Below are 12,217 nucleotides of genomic sequence, written 5' to 3'. Positions count from 1 at the left end.
ATGCTCTCTTTATGGTGGGAACAGAGCGACCCTGGGGTGATTTATAATCTTGTGAAACCCTGTCCACACTGCTGACCAGACTTTTTTTGAGGTCACTATCTGTTTCTTCAACTGATGTCTTCCTGCTGTGACAACACTGTTGGAGAGCTGTCAGCACACAAGAATTTCTCAGGCTACGCATTGTCTTTGAATGCATTTCTTGTGTTATTTCTATTTAGAAGCATTTGCGTGCTTGGTGTTTAGACAGTAAAGAATCTTTCTGAGATTTTCTCATTAGTCTAAATCCTGACAAAAAGAAAACAACTAAATAGGAATAAATGAAGTGGCTCCCTTATTGACAAAAGGAGAGAATATTTATTTCTTCTAAATGTTTAATATTTCTGTCAAATATATACAATAGGCAACAATTTATTTTTAAAGTCAGAGTATTGTTGTCCCCAATGGTAAAATAATTTGACTCCAATATGTTAGATATTGTCAAAAGTAAGAATTAGCTGAAATACCTGGGATTTACTATAACAGAAAATAAGCATGCTTTGCTATTTTTCTTTAATTGGGGGTAGGGGAAAAAGTTAAACTACAAAAATGTTTTAATAGTAATTTTTGATAAAATAAGTTGTAATATCCAACTCTGCCAAAAAAAACTGTTGCAGATGAATAAAACTTATGTTCAATTTTGCCAAATAGCAAATGCTATCTAAAACTCAAGCAGACCTTAGTAGATTCACGACTAGTTAGTTTTTTATGTTAAGATAGAAGAGGAACTTGTTCAAATAATATAGCTCGATCAATTTAGCTTCTCAAAATAAGACACTTTCCACTGAGTGAAATATAGAAATGTTAGCGAAAGCATGGTATCCAGCCTGTTAGGTTCAATTGAATCAGCTGTTCTCCCATTTTGTTTATTCTCATTTCAATTATATTTGATTAAATTAAATAGGAACGCTAACATTGGATTACTTAGTTTTTACACTTAAATATCTCCTACTGATTCCACAAAGAGAAGAAATAAATGTTTCCACATATTTTCTCCCCCCGCCTTTTATTTTTCCTTCCTTCCTTTCTTCTTACCTTCCTTACTCCCTTCTTTAATTTTTTTAAGACAAGGCGATTTTTAAAAAGCAATTTGGTTTTTTTTTGAAAGAGCGAAGCTCATATGGCTTCAGGAAGAAATTAACAGAGAAGTTGCCTCCCCTTCAGAATATTCCTTCCTTAGACCTATTTGAGGAAAAGTTTTTGAAGTCTATTAAGAAGAGAAAATATTTTGTAGAGGAGAGCCAACATTGATGTAAAAGAATCCCAGAGGATGGGATCCATTAGTACTTGGGCCGGAAAGACTGGGGCGGCTCAGCCTCGGGGTGCCTGCGCCAAAGGCCCTGGACCTGCTGAATTATGAGTTCTGCGGTCTAGTGGGTACAGATCACTCTCCCTCAAACACGGAGCTCTGTTATTTTGAGAGGCACATAAATACTCACACTTTCACACATTTTACTTTGTCTCTCTATGTTTAGGTGACAAAGACCCAATGTTTACTTTTACATGTGAGAAGAAAGCAAATGTAAACTAAATTTTATTTTTAAATCTCCATAATTTGTATATACTATCACTTTAAATAGAAATCAAGTGGAATAGTAAAAAACAACAATGTTGACAGACTAAAACTATGATCCAAATTTATCAGGTAACATCATGATTTTTCTTTTACAGTGGCCAAATTTCAGGAGGGGCTGATGGTGTTGAGCTGAACTTGTATGAATATTACCATCCAGAGACCACATCAGTGCTGGAAGTTGGTAACAGAGCTTATGGGCTTCACAAGCTTTTGAGCCTTTGAGATTTATAAGACCACTTAGTCATCTAAATTTGTGTTATATAGAACAGTAGGAAATTCCTTCTGAAGACCTTCAATAGTGTCATGCTATTTTGTCTAGGTATGGTTTTCAGAATCTATTTTAATAAGAAACTATTTCAATAGTAATTGTATTAGATACAATACATTGTAATCCCTATTCTTGTTATAAAGCTACCATAGATCGGTAAAACTTAGGTTAATTTTCCCAACTAGCACATGATGTTTAAAATCAGGTAGATCCTAGCTAGAGTTAGAACTAACTGGTCCTCATCATTTTATTCATCATTATGAGCTATTTTGAAATGATGAGAAAATGTTTAACTTTACAAAAGTATGGACATATTGGTAGCCATAACAAATAAGTGTTCTTTTGTTTCCAGAAGCAATCTACCGTTTACCTTCTCCAAGGCCTCTTTTAATAAAATGGACCAAAAAAAAAAAATCAATTAAAATAGTGAAATGCCCCTTAGGATAAAGTTAGTTCAGTAGTCAGTGCACTTCTCAATAATCTCTTTATCTTCTGCTGAAGTAATACACATTTGTGCCATGTTTTTAAGTACCATATTTTTCATAATGAGGCTGTTTAAAACTGAGCACTGAAAGGAGAACGGGTGCTGATACAGCAAGTGTTATGATATAAAACTGGGGTTATGATCGAAGCACACACCAGAAATGGAAAACGTGATTAGAGGCAAAATGGATGATGTAAGGTTCTCCCATAACAAGCCAGTGAAGTAAACCAGCCTCAAAGATCCTGAATATCCACCTCATCTCTACTGTGTAGAGCTATTGTGCCCAAGAGCACTTCTAAAAATACTATAATGGGACATCATTTCTGGAATCGCTACCTATATAACAGAAAGTAGTCCCAAGAATGAAGTCAGAACGTGAAGAATTCAGCAAATAATTCCATACTTTTTTACACCTCTGTTACCTCACTACACTTCCCTCTAGCCTGTGTTTGACCCATTCTCTCACTTAATAAAAGGTGCAGCCATCTCGGCATTTCAGTGACATAGGATTTTTTGATGCACCATTAGAGCTGGTTTAGTTTTTCACATTTCAGAAATTGTGACGTGTATATGGTACTGAAGATAATGTTCGTTTGACATCATAGAAATAACATACACATTCTGGATCTGAGAATGAGAGAAGCAGCGCAATTTGTGGAAGCTAAGTAAATACTGAAGTATTTGTCAGCATTCTGAAAATGCTGGCATTGTGTCTTTACCTCTGCTTTTTCTGCTCCTCCCTTTTCCCATCGCTTTCTTCACTCGGTGGTTGTCCACGCACGGTAAAGGAATTTAATGTTTAGGCTCTGCCTACGAATTTGTTGGTCAGACACAGCTCGAGAAGACAAAAAAAAAAAAAAAACAAGCCTGACAAAATTTTCCTGTTTTTCTCCAACTCCCTACCAAAATTCATTACTCTTCCAAAGTATTTGCTAATGAAGACTATGGCAAAAAAAATTTCAGAATGATGGCTCATATAGTAAGACCAAAATCAACCAAAGGCAGGTATTTGAAAACAGTAACTACCAGTCTATTTGAAAAATAAACTGGCCTATACACTTTTGTGAATAAGATACCTTACTCTTGCCAAGGAAAATGAAGTCTTTGTTTACTGAGAAGTCCAGAACTACAAGACATGGAACAAAAAGACTTAAAGAAGTAAACAAACAAACAAAAAAATGTGTTATGAAGAAGTCTGAATTAAAGTTAGCTTTTAATCAATTTTGCTACCACTGACATTATGAGAAACTCCATAACCTTTATTAAAATGAAAATTAAAAAAACAAGGGTAAGAATTCTGCTCTGCTGGCCTGCCTCCAAGTAAGGTAATTTGGTTTTGTCTACTCTAATCATCCCCGAGGTAACAATTATCTGATACTTTTAAAAATTACTTATCCCTATACTACTGACCAGAACCTCTATGTATTGGTGAAAAAAAGCTTCCCTATACCTCGATGACTTTATATTCTGTTTGCTCACGACAATCCTAGTTGTCACCTGTTGTCCCAACATGATTACTTACACCGCTTCTGTTTATTCTCAAGAGTGTTCCAATCTGGCCAATAAATTTTATGGTTGCCCTACCTACGCCACTCCAGAGAGATGATTAAAGTCAGTCTTTTAGTAAAGAAAACATCACAATAAAGTTTACATTAAACCATAACAGACAGACTTTCTAATGCTCTACTGCAAATGTTCTCCTACCTGTAAAAATCACCCAGACCTAGACCCCCGTCTGGGTACCAGCTCCTCACTGACATTGGGCCCAGGGACAGCGAAGCAGGTCTGCTGGTCCGAGGGTCACAGTTGTGCACTTGAGATGAGAATCAGGAGGAGGAGGAAACAGCAAGGATCAGTTCAGAAAAAAACAACCAGGAAAAAAAATCTCATCGTGGCAAATATCCACCAGGAAAATGGAGAAATGCAGCAGCACATGCAGAATGGAGGGAAAGACTATCCTGTGGGAGGAGGAAAAGGCCACCAGCCAGCAGGGAATAGAGATAGGGACAGACTCGCTGACTTGCACCTAACTTCCGATGGGCCACATGCAGCGTGCAAGTCAATGATAGGTTGGGTGGAGATGGAGATGATGTGGAAATGTTCATGGAGGAGATGAGAGAGATCAGGAGAAAGAAATCTTAGGGAGCAGAAGTCAAATTTTCTGTGTATCCTTACAGAGTAGCTCTCTGATCACCGTGACGTTCTTAATGAATTTTGCCTTATTCCTTGGCTCCTGTTATTTTTCATGAGATTAATACTGGTTCCCTATTGCTTTCTTGTTCCTTGCATTTCCAGATATACCTTTACTGATCTGTTTGCTGTGAACCTTATGTAATTTCCATGTGTCAGGTGGGTTCTGTATGACCAGCTTCTAATTAGAGATTGCATGCTGGGCCCATGTAATTGGAGATGGCCTTGGAAACCAGTCTTACATTTCTGTCAATAGTAGTTTCACCCATTTGGATAGAAAAATGTTAATAAAGCAATTAAAAAGAAAAAAGAAAAAGTCACCTCGACCTGGACATTGGGGACCTTTATAGCTCTTCACACAGAATAGAAATCATTGCAGTCTATTTACCAACTTGAGAAGTTAAAACATTTCTATAAAAGTCCAAATAAGGACAGAATCCTTGAATACAGAGTTTATCTTGAGTACTAAGCTTGGGGTATTGGTAATAGCCTTACCTCATCTTGGTCAGGAATTGCCTCATAAAAAAGTATATCTAAAATATTCCAAATCACACATTTTATTCTTTTGACCATGTAGAAAAATAATCTACTATTATAAAAAATTCTCAAAACTCAGCAATTTCTCTTTAGAAAGAAAGCCATGTTTGGTTGGCTTTGAAAAAGTCTACATTTTCAAAACATAAGATTAAACTATTAAATAAAAAATTAATCTTTAATATTTATTGAGTCCTTATTATGTCAGTCACTGTGCTAAGTGCTTAATATGCATGATTTTATTTAATGTAAGACAAGTATTATCATCCTACTTTTAGAAGCGAGTAAGCTGAAGCTCGTAGACTTTTAAGAACTTGCCAAAGATCACAGAGCCAGCAAGTGAAAGAGACAAAATTTTAAAAAACTAGTTTTTATCTGTAGCATAATATGCTCCTGTACCTCAGAACTGCAAATAAATTTTTAATCTTTCCCTACTTGTATATAATGAAAAAAGCCTTATTATTGCACTTCCTCTGACCCATACTTTCCTCCTTTACAAAGCTGGAAATCAAAGCCACAGAAAATGCAAAGAAACAAGCTCCGTTAAAATGTCTTTGAGCCTTTCACATCTTATTCAAATATTGACTCAAATGTCATTTTCTCAATGAGGCCTACCCTGAACCACTTTATTTAAGATTTCAACTCTCTCAGTACCCATACGCCAAAATTCCCTCACCTGGATCTACTTTTTATAACCTTAAAACTATGTCATCTGCTTATTTATTATATTTATGGTTTTTTTCTCTCTGTTCATCCCCAACCATGACCACTTAAATGTAATCCCCACAAAGGCAGAGATTTTTATCTGTTATATTCACAGGTATATTCAAAGCACCTAGAAGAATGCCTGTCAGCTATTATATGTGTAACAAATATACGTCGAATAGAGAAAAGGTAGTTTTCCATCATTTTATGTACATATACACATGCACACATACATTATTTTGAATTTTGTTGAGCAACAAAGGGAAAGTATTAATAATGTGAAAATGGAAAGATTAAAGACAAAATGAATGTGCACCATTCTCTAGTAAAAATTTTAAAGTAATTTTTACTAAACATACACCCTCATTTGGAATTTATTTTAAAATAATTCTTTCTGCATTCAGTGATTTTACACATATGAAAATACATAAGTGCTTTTTTCTTGAATGCTTTTAGGTAGACTTATGAAACAGCTATTGGATTTCACCAGCTACAGTGATAAAGATATATTTATATACATTTAAGGAAGGTATTATTTATCCAGTTGTAAAGTAGCATTTCTAAAACATGTTTTTAACATTTCGCTGAAGTTCAGTGGTGAGAATATGACAAACTGAGCTGGAAATTTGAGTACTCTTCCCAGTTATCACTGCTCTCTATCCAGGTAAGTACAAAGTCTAGATGGTCAACAACGGTAAATGAACAAAACACTCAAATAGAAGAAAAGTTAACACCGCCTATATTCCCTCTCCAACCATATCAATAGTAGCCATATTAGAGGAAAGGAATGATGGCAGGCAAGACAGATGTGCCAGTATGAAAAGTCTAAGGGGTGCCTGGCTACAAAAAGCTAGAAGACCTTAAACTTCAAACCTGTATTTAATCAGCATACACAGATACAATAGAAATATAAACTCAAAAACTAAATACACACTGGCAGACTCTTACTGAGTAGGATAATTTTTGTTGATAGGGAATTGGTAAGCATTTTAAAGTCTGCAGGTGAAATTTTGTTGTTTAATATATAACTTTTTTTTCCCTTATTGAAGAGTCACATTAATGGGGGAATCTTAGCAAAAAGTTCAGTGAGAACAATGTATTATTCCCTAACTGATGTGACTGTAATAGCTATCTAGGTTGTTTTTTAATTATAGTTATACTCTCTTATTTTCAAAAGACATTTTGTGCATACAAAAAGCTCACTAATTTGGTGAAGAAAAAAATCTTTCTCTTATATAGATTCTAAGAATTAGATTAGATATCTAAGATTAGAGAAATTCATTGAACCACTCATGTCACCAAAACCAAAGCGCATTATTTTTTATAAGCCATCTGGTAAGAGAATGTTGAGTTAAAAAGAAATTCTGAAGCAGTTTTAATTTGTTAATGTTGAGATTGACTTACATAAGATCAATCTCTTACTTTTTTAAACTGTACCGTGATATTCATTTGCTTTGCTAATTGTTAACGTTGATTTTAACAGTTGTCCCACCTTCCAGCATTAAATTAAATCACCAAGAGTCAGCCCGTAGATTCACCGAATCTGTCACAGCCTTCCATGGGGCCTACCTTTGTGGTTTGCAGTAGCTTTCCTACTAAAAGGTCAGCTGAGAGCTTAAGCCAAACCTTGTTAACAAAACTTTCATTTTTAATCAATGGTTTTTTCAAATTCTGGTACAAAATGTTCTCATCTTTTGACACTGGTTATTATCATAAGCTTAGAATCAAACACAATAAAGGTATTTCTTAGAGTCATAATCATGACTCAGCAGCATAGAAAGACCTGCTTTCTGCAAGTATCTATCTTTGACTTCCATTTAAGTTTGAATAATTCATAATTAAAAAACAATATTTGATCTCTGTGAATTAAGAATATTTTTTCTTGTAAAAGTTGATACATAGTTTTCAAAAAGTTGTTTGGAACTAGAAGACACAAAAGCAGTTTTTTTAATATTGCAGAGAAATTATTAAAATATCACCAATTCATAAAGACATTATCAAATCTTCCTGAAAATCCCATTTATTATTTTATGACCACATCCCACAGCTTCTAACTTTCAAAACTTCACACAATATCAAAAGTTCACACCACAATATCTGGCTCCTGTCCTAATTTTTTATTTGAATCCCAGATACATGTTTCTGATATCAGCTGAATAACTCACAAGCATCTCGAACTCAAAGCTTCCAAAATAGAATTACTCATATTCACCAAACCTTCTCTTCTTGGTCTTATGACAGACAACACGGGTCATCAAGCAGTAGAGAGTTACTCTCAACTCACTTTTCTTGCCCCAAACAACACACTAAGTGCTTTTTAATTTAATATCTTTTCTTTCTTTTTTCTTTCCTCAATTCCCACTACTGCTGCCTTAAACTAAAGCCTTAATTATTTCAAACCAGATTGTAATAATCTCTAGTTTAAAATGCTACTACCTCTTCCGTATGAGGGTCACAGAGTCACCCACCCAAAACACAAATCTGACTGTATCATTCTTCCGATTAGGATTCTTTCAATAGAAAAATACCTTCCGACGATTTTTCATCATCTACCATATGATGTCCAAGGTCCTTAATCATATCACATAAGGCCCTTCCTGAACTTGCTAGTGTCTAACTTTGCAACCTAATTTCCTACTTCTGATTAACAGATATATTCCAATATATATTTGGGCCAAACTATAATCCTTGAAAAAGAGCATGGGCCTTTTTTTCCCCTTTCTTTAGCAATCTAGGCATTTGCACAGGTATGTGTGTTTATTTTGCTTTAATTTCAGAAGTCTTAAATTCATTCCTTTTCTAATACTACAAAATTAGGATAAAACACAATGAAAGATGCAAAATGAATAAAAAGTGATAAAATGAAAACAGAACAAGGGTATAAAACATAAAAAGAAGAACACAGTAACATTCTAAAGGCCACACCAATATCTCAACAGATAAATTGGATTTTAATTTTCTTCATGTTCACATCTTTAAGCTTGGATTTCAAGAAAGATGTGATTTATGGACTTGGAGTAAGAGTTTATCGCTTTTCTTTCTGTCTTAAAAAGATAAAGAGGATGTGTAAAATTAAGGGAGGACACGAAAAAATTTTTAGCCTAACTATAGTATGGTGGCACAGTTGTTCGACAAGCCCAAGGAAGCATTTTACAATATATTAGAAGGTTATAAGGGTAATATTCAGAGACGGTCTTCATTTTCCAAATAGTTACAATATTTCCAGACACACAAAATATGTGAATGCCATGAAATAACAAAATTTTAACTAGAAAAAGTCTGTAAATACTGAACCATTTTATGTATTTGTTGTCTTTTAAACCTGCTTTTTATGTGTTGTACTATTTCCCTCCTAGATTTCTGGCAGCATATTTATAATAATTTTATATTTATATGTATGGTACAGCAACTCAAAATAGAACTTTAAAAATGAAACTCTACCTGTTTTCTAAAGAGGAAGGGATTCCTCATTTAATTTTATCTCTAGCAAAGCCCAAAAGTTTAAGCTCTTGGTCAACACGTGGATATGTCCATTTTTCTTTGTCCAATAGAAGGATGTTTGAATAGAAGCGCTTCTCACCATGAACAAACTGTGAAATGCAAGTGAAAATTAAATTTAGTTACAGCTACCAGCCTCAAGTCTACTTTTGATGGTGTTTGTCTCACTTAAACAAACACATCTGTTTGTGACATTGGAGTCAAACAAGTATTGCTATTGAACAGGACTGGGCTGTCCAGGAATAGGAAAACCAATCTGTAGTTTTCTGAGGTCACTATAGTACTGGTGGCAGGAAGCTAGACACCATGATTGCTCTGCTGATTGACTAAACACTAATTCATGACTTCTCTTTCACAAATACGACCTGGAAAACAGGGAAAAGGAAAGTAGCAGAGGATATTTCTTGGATTCCCACTCACCTCTATATAGTTTACGATCTCTACATCATTGACTTTTCCAATCTCTTTTCCTTAAATTCTCATCTCGTTGGTTAGGTGTTAGGCTTTCTGACCAGCCAGTTGAGAAAATGGAAGCTCGGATAGGTTTGTGCAAGTCTCCTGAGAGTAACAGTCCAGTGTAGCAGTCGAGTGTCATTTGGAGCCGGAGTCTCTGGGGTAAGCTCCTCTTTGATCTCCTTTGCCTATAATTGTGTGATCTATCACCTATAATGGGTGATTTATTTAACTTTGTAACTCAGTACTCTTCTTTGCAAAATAAAGATGGGACCATTATGAGGATTAAATGAGATAAGAAATGTACTCAAGTATACTGTACAGACTGTAAGAATACAAAAAATTAATGCTGATAAAAGAATAGGAAAAACCTATTCCGTAGTACAAATTTTATAATGGACACTGATAGTTAAGTGTAAGATGAGGAGTGGAGAAAGCATGAATGCCAAGGAGTGTTGAAAATCAGATGGTAGAGGAGTTGTTAGTGGAGACGAGAAAAAACAAAAAAAAAAAACGATAAAAACGGCAGACACGTAAGGACTCGCTTAATAGTCAAAGTTAAATTTTAAAATATTTCTCCTATAGTTTCCTCACCAAAACTAATATCAGACTAAAAAATGATTTTCCAGCCAATAAGTATCTATCTATTCTTCTGTCTTGTTGAAGATTTATCGGTTTCTAGTTGGAGCGTCAGCTAACAAATCAGTGCTCAGGTGAAATATAACTAATTTATAGGGAATCTCAATTTTCAATAACATTTCACAATTAGTGGACTAGAAGTGCATCTATCATTACAATACTAAAACCCCTGCACTATGAAAAATAAGAATGGCTTCTTTTTTACGGCCATGTATCCTGAAAGTGATTTAAAGTATAGTAATGATGCTTCTATAACTCTATTTTTCAAAAGATAACAGCACTCTAAATTCCAAATTTGGCACAACACAATGAAATTTACCTTTCTTCAAGAAGTTTTTCATCTTTATTAGACACATACAAGTGAAGATAAAAGTTCAGGTCAAATATACTACATAGCAAGACCCAATGCGGTGCTCATTGACGCAGTAGTATACTAAAGCAAAGAAAAAGTGCATGGACCATACATTGTATTAAAGTCATTTAGAAAGATAGGTGTATCATGAAGATTACAGTAATCTTTGCCCATTGCTCAACCTTGGTGCACTTATTTCTTACAAACATTTAAATGAGCATACTATTTGCAAAGCAGTGCAACTGTTGCCCTGGGGAAGTCATAAATACAAAGCATCAAATTTTGTAGGAGAAAGCCAGATTTTTAAGACAGAGGTCTCCAGAGGAATTGAAATGTCTCTGCTTCCTTCAGCACATCCTTGTCTTTCCCAAAGAGATCCTCACCTGAATCCTAGCACTGAAACTTACAAAGGAAGAAATAAAGTTTTGAGACTCTCAAGAGCATACACTAATAGAATTTAAAGCTGATTGATTATGGTATACTTTGAGGTTTTCTAAGAACTTTATTTCACATAATATTGTAAGTTCAAAATGACGTAGGTTGTGAGTAAATAGTTCAAATCATATTGGATGAGCAACCAAGGCAAGGATAGGAGGGTGGCAATGGAAAAATGCTGTAATTCGTCCATCTATATATTCGATTATGAATTGACAATCTTTCGACATACAGTTAACATACTTCAGCGAACCACCATTTAAAATACAGGAATTGTTGCGAAATATTATATATAAATTCCATACCTTCTCTCCTGAAATTAGTAAAAAATGACAGCCTTTTGTTTCTGATTTATGCAATACAGCACTATTGTAAGCCTTTGTTGAGACACTAAGCATTAACAGAAAAACCTAAATATTTTGCTCAACCACAGTTAACTCCTTACCTCAACTGTAGACATCCTGGAATAAGAGTCCCATCGCTTTCCCCACATAATAATTACCTGGTGAAAAAAAAACATTATTTCCCATGCTTGATTAAAATAAACAAACGAAAATGAGCAAAGTGATGCACCTACCCAACCAAGGCACTTGCAAGTCACAGGCATGTGCCAATCTGAAAAATAACAAGTTCTTCCTATGGTATCTGAGGATAACTAAATATCAAAGTACCTGTTCTGCCATGAAGAAAAGAAAAAGAAAAGATCTAAAGACATAAGAAAGAATGGCGATATACCTGGATGGAAGAAGGTATCCAGGTGGGTAATTGAGATGAGATGATGAAGCTAATTTCAAAGAACAACATGTGAAGGAAAACAGACCCACCCAGAACTTTCCATGGCTACTTGTCAGTATAAAAATGGGACGTTTTTGTTGCAAACTCTGCCCATAATAGGCTTTATCTAGTATACAAATAATGCTTAAATCCCAATTATGTGTCCAGGTAAGTGGTTTTTAAGCTTTTAAAAATGACCTATTTATATCCACAAAGAACAGTAACCTCTCAGTAATAGGAGTGGCCAACTATTATAATAGTATTGAAGTAGAA

The 12,217-nt window shown here is 34.7% G+C and overlaps 1 protein-coding gene and 1 pseudogene across 2 annotated transcripts in view; one reads left to right on the top strand and one right to left on the bottom strand.

The window, feature by feature from the left end:
- DACH1 (dachshund family transcription factor 1) overlaps nt 1-12,217 on the bottom strand; it is a 383,562-nt gene that overhangs the window by 350,772 nt on the left and 20,573 nt on the right. The window lies entirely within an intron of this gene.
- LOC107504274 lies at nt 4,262-4,739 on the top strand (annotated as a pseudogene).

The sequence above is a fragment of the Rousettus aegyptiacus genome, unplaced genomic scaffold (assembly GCF_014176215.1).
Source record: "Rousettus aegyptiacus isolate mRouAeg1 unplaced genomic scaffold, mRouAeg1.p scaffold_m13_p_11, whole genome shotgun sequence".
Taxonomy (NCBI): Eukaryota; Metazoa; Chordata; class Mammalia; order Chiroptera; family Pteropodidae; genus Rousettus; species Rousettus aegyptiacus.
Note: the sequence above shows the minus strand (reverse complement) of the source record. Positions and strands in the feature narration are given on the sequence as shown.